Source organism: Mus musculus, chromosome 7 (assembly GCF_000001635.26).
Source record: "Mus musculus strain C57BL/6J chromosome 7, GRCm38.p6 C57BL/6J".
NCBI classification, from domain to species: domain Eukaryota; kingdom Metazoa; phylum Chordata; class Mammalia; order Rodentia; family Muridae; genus Mus; species Mus musculus.
The window spans coordinates 11106708-11114966 of NC_000073.6; the positions used below are offsets into that span (position 1 = coordinate 11106708).

Below are 8259 nucleotides of genomic sequence, written 5' to 3' on the forward strand. Positions count from 1 at the left end.
ACTGATACAAAGCACAATGAGATGGCACTTTAGAGACCTCAGCTTCAGGAAAGGGCGATGAGATGATGTTCATGTGGCTAAATCAGTGGCACAAACACAATTTTCTTTCCCTGTCTACGGTGGGGGCAGGTGACCTCTAAGAGGTCAGCACAACACTAAGGGGCGGCATGACCCATCTTTGAACAGTTAGGAAAGGGATAGAGCTGCGACAAGTTTGGTCTCAGGGCTGGGGCTAAATGGTAGCACGTTTGCCTAACATTCATGAGGCCATGGGAGGTGGGGCTTCTCAGATTTCTCACTGTCTTATTTGGTCACATCTGATGGAAAAAGTACAAAATAAAAATAAGGGTAAAGTTGTTCAAAGAAACCAAAGCTGAAAACCTTCACAGCCCGGAACAGCTTTTTGTTTTTGGCTGACTTCCTAGAATCTCCCTGTTGTCTGGCTAAGACTTGGTGCAGAGCACTGAGCTCTCCCACAGAGGAGCCTGCCTAAGCTCTGCTGGCTCTCAGGAAGGCAGGCCCAATCCTGGGTTTCTCCTCCATGGCGAGACAGTATCCATTAGGCTAAAATGTGCTGCTCCAAGCAGCAGAAGTGCTTGGAATGTTCAAAATGGTTGCTAAGACAGAAAGTAATCACAATGTGCATATCACAACTGCATTGAAGACACTGTGTTGTGCTCACAGTCCCTTAAATATTGTTCCAAAAGGTGTTCAGCCCCTCCCGCTGGAACTCTGGGAAGAGGCTGACACAGGTTTGTGCAAAAGACAAGAGGAGTAGAGGGGGTGGCAGGAGGGAAAGCAGCCTTCAGTTAAAAAGATCAGCCCTCAGTTTCAAAGTCAGCTTCAGGGATGCTGTCCTCTGGCAGAGTCAAGGTCAGAGGGAGGAGTGGCCGCGGGGCAGGAATGGGGAAGGTTTACTTCTAGCTCAGGTCCAGCAGGGTCCAGCATCCTTTGTGTATAGAAATGCTCCTCTTTGGGGCACTTCAGTTTATCTTCCAAGTCATCAATGGTCTTCTCCAGTTTGGTTACCGATCTTTCAGTAAACTCAGCAGGGGTCTCTGGCTTCTTGAGTTTATCAGTAAGAATCTTTATTTCTTCTTCATACTTGTCTTCTTTTTGAGAGTACTTTTCTTCAGCAGCACTCAGACACTTCAGTTTCTGGCCCATCAGTCTGATCTGCTCTTCCAACTCTCGGGAACGGGCCTCTGCCAGAGGGTCTCTGCCAGCCTAGCACGTTCCTCCATGCTTTCCCATTCTCCTTCAATAATCACCAACTTATGAGCCACCTCTTCATACACCCTATCTGCCTCTTCTACAATGTGCATTGCTTCCTTTAGCTGGAATTCCTGGAGTTCCATCTTTTCTTCATCTTTTAAACCCCTTATTTCAATCACCTTCATACCTTTCTCACTCTCATCTGCAGCCTTCTCCGCTTCCTCCAGCTTCTGCAAAGCAGTGGCAAGGCGCTCCTAGGCACGGTCCAGCTTCCCTTCAACCCACTGGATCCTGCAGTTCAAGGAGGCCACCTCAGCTTCAGCCTGCTCCCAGGCCTGCCTTTCTCCCTCCAATTCCTGCTCTAGGCACTCAGCCCTCTCTTTCGCATCATCAGCCTGCTGCTGCAGAACCTGGATCATGAGCTTTACTGCCTTGATGGTGGTGCTCCCGGCCATGGTGCATACCAAGCTGCTTCTGTAAATCAGATTTCTACCTCCTCTGCTCAGCATTGTAGCCGCTTTTCACCCTGCTACCGACTCAAGACTTGATTTTCTATCTCATGGCTGTCCTTGAATAGTTGAGGGTGACCTTGAATTCTTTATTATCTTGCCCCCATCTCCCAAGTGCTAGGATTGTAGTGTATGTGTTTTTAAAGATATATTTATTTATTTTATGTATGTGAGTACACTGTAGCTGAACAGATGGTTGTGAGCCTTCACGTGGTTGTTGGGAATTGAATTTTTAGGACTTCCTGCTCCCTCTGGTCAACACTGCTTGCTCTGGTTGGCCCTGCTTGCTCAGTCCCTGACTGCTCCAGCCCAAAGATTTCTTTATTATTATACATAAGTACACTGTAGCTGACTTCAGATGCACCAGAAGTGGGCATCAGATCTCATTATGGGTGGTTATGAACCACCATGTGGTTGCTTTGATTTGATTTTTGTCAGTGCTCTTACCCGTTGAGCCATCTCACCAGTCCTATAACTATACTTGTGTATGAGTGTGCACATTTATGCTGGGATGCATAGAGCTCAGAGGAAAGCTTGCAGGAGTTACTTCTCCCTACCACTTATCCTGGGGATCAAGGGCTGGCTTGGAGGCAAGTGTCTGTCAGCCTGCCCTGCTTTTTTGGGGGTGTGGGGGGCATGTTATTGTTTGTTTTGAAATAGGTCCACAGTATTGACCAGGATGGCCTTGAACTCAAAGGTCCACTTTCCTGTGTTCCTGGGTTCTGGAATTAAAGGAGTGTTCTACTACACCAAGTATGGTTTGTTATTGTGCTGTTTGTTTGTATGTTTGTTTGTTTGTTTGTTTTAAAATATAAGGTCTAACATTATAGCCCAGGCTGGCTTTGAACTTATGGTGTAACCCACCTTGGCCTCAGACTTGTGGCAGTGCAGCCTATTTGCCTCAGCCTCCCCGATACCAGGTGAATTAGTTATGGTTTCTATTGCTATGATGGAGCACCATGACCAAAGCAACATAGGGAAGAAAGGGTTTATTTGGCTTACACTTCCACATCATAGTTCATCATCTAAAGCTGTCAGGACAGGAACTCAAACAGGGCAGGAACCTAGAGGCAGGAGCCGAGGCCATGAAGGGTGCTGCTTACTGGTTTGCTCCTCTTGGCTTGCTCAGCCTATTTCTTATAGAATCAGGACCAGGGTTGACACCACCCATAATCACTAATCATCCATCAATTACTAATTAGGAAAATGCCCTATAGGCTTGTCTGCCTTCAGCCCCGTCTTATGGAGGCATTTTCTCAGGTAAGATTCCCTTCAGTGCAAAGGTTCTAGCTCAAAGGTGTTCTCAACCTGTGGGTCGGGCCCTTTTGGGGGTTGAACAAACCTTTCACAAGGGTTGTCAAAGACCATCAGAAAACACAGATACTTATGATTTATAAGAGTAGCAAAATTACAGTTATGAGTAGCAATAAAAATAATTTTATGGCTGGGGTTGGTTCACTAAACATGAGGAACTGTATTAAAGGGTGACAATATTAGAGGTTGAGAGCCACTGCTTTAGCTTGTGTCAAGTTGATATAAACTAGCCAGTATACTGCTGTTATAGGGGCTAGCTGGCCAGTTTCTTTTGTATGTTTGGTTTTTTGGCACTATGTAACTTTGGCTGGCCTAGAACTCACTATGCGGACCAGACTGGCCTTGATCTGATAGATATCTACCTGTCTGTGCCTCCTGAGTGCTGGGATCAAAAGTGTGTGTCAATAAGCCAGACTCTGAATTTTTATTATTATTATATTACCCAGCCTTAAGTCTTTCTTCATAGCACAGGAACAGGAAGTAATACTCATTCTTTGTTTGAATGGAAATCTTTGATGTTTTAAATATGCAAGTTTTACTCCTAAATTCTCCCTTAAATATTTCAGCCATAAAATGACCTAAAATACAGATTACTCTTTTTCCTTTTTTTTTTTTTTTTTTTGCCCCTTACATGTCCTATAAATACAGGTTATAAATGTATCTTAGTTAGGGTTTCTATTACTGTGATAAAACACCATGACCAAAAGCAATGTGGGCAGGAAAAGATTCATCTTCTAGGTAGGTAACAGACTGCCATCAGCAGAAGCCACGGTGGGAACTCAAGACAGGAATCTGGAAGGAGGAACTGAAGCAGAGGCCTTGAAGGAAAGTTGCTGTTCCTTATGGCTTGCTAAACCTGCTTACACAACACAGAACCACCTGCTCAGAAGTGGAGGCAGCACCACCCAGAGTGGGCTGGAACCTCATCACTAGTTAAAAAGTACCCCACTTGGGTGGAGGTGAAGCATGTTTTAACCCCAGTGAGGCAGAGGCAGGTGGATCTCTGAGTTCAAGGTCAGCCTGGTCTATAGAGAGAGTTCCTGGACAGGCACACAGAGAAATCATGTCTCAAAAAACCATAAATAAAGCTTACTCACTACAAGTCAACTTGCTAGGGTTTTTTCTTTCCTCTGTTGAGGTTCCTCTTCCAAAATATGTCTAGGTCTGTGTCAAGTTGACAAAACTTAAGCAGCATTAAAATACTGTTTTCCACCCCACTCTAGTACAAGGGTAAGCAAACACTTCAGCCCTGAGCTCTGTATCTGGGTCCCTCTTTTTTTTTTTTTTTTTTTTTTTTAAGATGTATGTATGTATTTGAGTACACCGTAGCTGTACAGATGGTTGTGAGCCCTCTTGTGGTTGTAGGAAATGGAATCTTTAGGACCTCTGCTCGCTAAGGTCAGGCCCTACTCCATCCAGCCCAAAGATTTCTTTATTTTTATACATAAGTACACTATAGCTAATTTCAGAAGCACCAGAAGAGCAAGTCACATCTCATTACGAATGTTGTGAACCACAATGTGGTTGCTGGGATTTGAACTCCGGACCTTCAGAAGAGCAGTCAGTGCTCTTACCTGATGAGCCATCTCACTAGACCCCAGGCCCTCTCTTTTATTTCAAACCAAGGTCTCAGTACATCTTTCAGACAGCCTTGGCCTTGCTATCTTCCTGCCTCAGCCTCTAGTAGCTAGATTATAGTCTTGTCCTACTAGGCACACCTTTTACAGTTTTTGACATACTCTTAAGGAAAAGTTACAAAAGTTTCCAAGTCTCACATGTTAATTTTGTGTGTATTCCTTAGAGCAGCTTCATTCCAAGATCAAATACTGGTCTTGAAATCCTAGATGATATTGAGGGTCTTTATTTAAAAAAAAAAAAAAAGTCCATGTGCCTACAGTCTCTCCTTGAAGGGTATACTGTTGCTAAACTCGAGCTGCTGTATCAACTGGAGCATGGGCAGGAGCTGTGGCCAGGGAAGCAGCACCTTTCCCCAAGCATCTGTTCAGGTAAGCACAGTGGTCAGGGCTGTTGGCCTTGCAAGCTCCTCGTATATTTTAAGGAGATGAGGCATGTCCTTAAAAGTAGCAGGTAGGTGGTGTGTGAGAATGTATGTGTAGTAAGAGTAGGGGACTTCCTGCTACTCCCTGAGCTTTTTCTCTTACTCAGTGTTGGAATCCATCAGTTGCATTAATCAATGTGATGGTGATTTGTAGCCTGTTGGTGTGTTGCTTCACATTAAGCTTTGAATACTGGGCCAGACTTGCATTCTGGGACTAGCCATGGAGTATACAAACAAAATAGTTGGCTCTATTTCTTAGAAATACACACAGAAAGAATGAAGATTTGATCATTACTTCATGAATCTGTCACTTTACAAATCAACATCATCAGAAATAGGGGCATTCCATTCAGATTCAAATTTCAGTAGCAGGAAATAAATATCAAAACATTGTGACTGGCCCTTAATACAAAACCTCTACCCCACCTAAAACTCCCTCCCTGCCCCAACTACAAAGCCACCCCTACTCCACTGAGAGCCTTTGTTTCACTGCTGCTGCCTTCTATACATACATACCAGCATCCTGTGGCCTTCTGAAAGGCTGAGTCTGCAGGGTGAAACAGCTGAAGAGTGACTGCACCAAGGGTGCTGCAAATCTGTCCCCGCTCTCCTTTTCTACCACACAAACTTCCTCAAGAATCCAGTCTTCAACAGGAGAGACAGATTTTCCAAAAAATAATCCTTACAAAGTAAAGCGGGTTAGTTCTCATTATTCCAATTTGGTCTTCTTCTCAGAGTAGAGCAGTTCAGAGAGTCACAAAAGTCCACCAAACAGGGGTGAGGGGAGACTGGGAGAGGAGCCTAGCAGAGCAGGCATCCTCCAGACGCTGAGGGCTGGAGGAGCTGGTACTGTAGGCAGGACATCGTGTACAGATCTGGCCATCCCTCTGTCCTCCACAGAAAGAGCTGCCAAGTTAGGGTGATTTGGTTTAAAATGTCTGGTGGGGACAGGAACCCTCGAAGGGAATACATTTAAAAATAGTGGACACAGGGAAGGGGATGAGCACTGCTGTCTAAGAGTTTCTATGCAAAAATAACAATAAAGAGAAAAGGAAAATAAAGAGTCTTCTCTATGGTTCTGAGGGTTCTAATGATGAACTGAAAGAGGAAGTGATGGACAGTTTTATTGCTGCCCTGCCTGCATAGCTTAGCTGGCCTCCATAGGGAGTTTCTTCCTGCTGGGGCTCTTCAGGCTCGGGACTCTGAGCTGGAGTCTGAACCCACATTGAAGACGGAGACGGTGCCACCCTGTTGTCTGAGGAGGGGTAGTTGGTCTGCAGTTGGGCACTTGATCTTGCTTTCTCCAGTGCACGGACTTGTTGCTCCAGAAGAGCATCCTGCCTCTTGAGGTCATCAATGTCTTGCTGGTGCGTATGGTTTTTCCTTTGCATATATTGGATATACTCTGTTGCTTTGTCTAGGATTTGAGCCCAGGATGCCATTCTCTCCTTGGAGTAACGTGACTGAGCTCCGCAAAAGGTTAAAGCTGTCTTTGATGTGGTCCCTACATTTTCATTCCATTGCATTATAGTGAGCCTTCTTGTCAGCTTTTCTCTCTACCTTGATGTCATTGTAATTACTCAATTCCTAAGGCACACTGAGTGGCCACTGCAGTGGGGGTCAGGGAGAGGAGGTGTGGAGGGAAGGGGGAAGTCATTGACAACAAACAAGCAGAGTATTGCACACGCATAAGCACCACAGGCACATACCCACACACCACACAGGCCATAACCACCTCACTGTTTCTATACTTTTTAGTGTCTTTGTTTATTTTTCTTTTTGTACATGAGTACAGTGTGACTGACATACCAGGAAAGGGCATCAGATCTCATTATCTATGGTTGTGAGCCACCATGTGGTTGCTGGGAAAAGAACCTGGAACTTCTGGAAAAACAGCAAGTGCCTGAACTGCTGAGCCATCTCTCCAGCCTGTTGTCAGTGTCTTACTTTGCATTTGGCTGGTTTTTCTTTCTGTTTAGTTTTGAGACAGCCTTACATATGCCATCCTGCCTTCCTTTCCTGATGACTTTGAACTCCTTATTGCCCCACAGATTTGATTGATTTTTACACCGTTCATTCCCATGTTAAGTTTACAGTACCAAAGAAGGATTGGGGTGGGGGCTTGGGGGTGGGGATAGATGTATACTCAAAGTCATAATGGTTTTCTGGTGTTTTGTTTTTCTCAATATTTGAATTGAACATTACCTGGAAACATAGAAGTCTGCAGTGAATTGACCTAACTAGAGATTAGCTTATTGTTCACAGCTGTATTCCATTTTTTGTTTTGTTTTGTTTTGTTTGGTTTGGTTTGGTTTGGTTTGGTTTGGTTTATTTATTTATTTATTTATTTATTTATTTATTTATTTATTTATTCAAGACAGGGTTTTTCTGTATAGCCCTGGCTGTCCTGGAACTCACTTTGTAGACCAGGCTGACCTCAAACTCAGAAATCTGTCTGCCTTTGCCTCCCAAGTGCTGGGATTAAAGGCGTTTGCCACCACACACTATAACAGATTTATTCTTTAGGGAAGGATTGTACCTAAAACTTCTAATCTCCCCATGTCCCTGAATGTTGTATTTCAAGGAAAGTGGTATCTCCCCAGGTCTCTCTCCCTCTGTTCCTGAACACACACTCCTGTTTGACTCACTTCTCCATTTTTCATATTATCACTGCTTAGTAAATTTACCACCCTCCCTTACCTATATATCTAACTGTGCCCAAATCTCTAGTTTCATCTCCAGTTTGTTTCCATTCAGCTTGCCCCTCAAGTTCTAGCTGTTCCCTGTCCTCCTATTCTTTGACAGATCCACTGAGGTTTTGCTTTTTTTTTTTGTTTGTTTGTTTGTTTATTTGTTTGTTGTAAGGTTATTATTAAATTTCATTTTGATTGTGTGTGTGGGTACATGGAAGAGGATGTTGAACACCCCCAGAGCTGAAGTGGGGTTTGTGGGCCATGTAATATGGGTGCCAAGAAACAGCCTCAGGTCTTCATCAAGAACAGCCATTCTCATGACCACTGAATCATCTCTACAGCCCATGTTTTATTTTATTTTTAATTATAATAGTTTGACATCTCACATAGCTTAGTCTGACATCATATATTATAGGATGAACTCTATGTATCCATTGTTGACCTCAAACTCATAATCCTGCTTCCATCT

At 44.0% G+C, this 8259-nt stretch overlaps 2 pseudogenes; both read right to left on the reverse strand.

Moving 5' to 3' along the window:
- Positions 1-843: 843 nt before the first annotated feature.
- On the reverse strand, positions 844-1670 carry Gm4157 (annotated as a pseudogene).
- Positions 1671-6244: 4574 nt separating this feature from the next.
- Gm3774 lies at positions 6245-7180 on the reverse strand (annotated as a pseudogene).
- Between the last annotated feature and the right edge of the window lie 1079 nt (positions 7181-8259).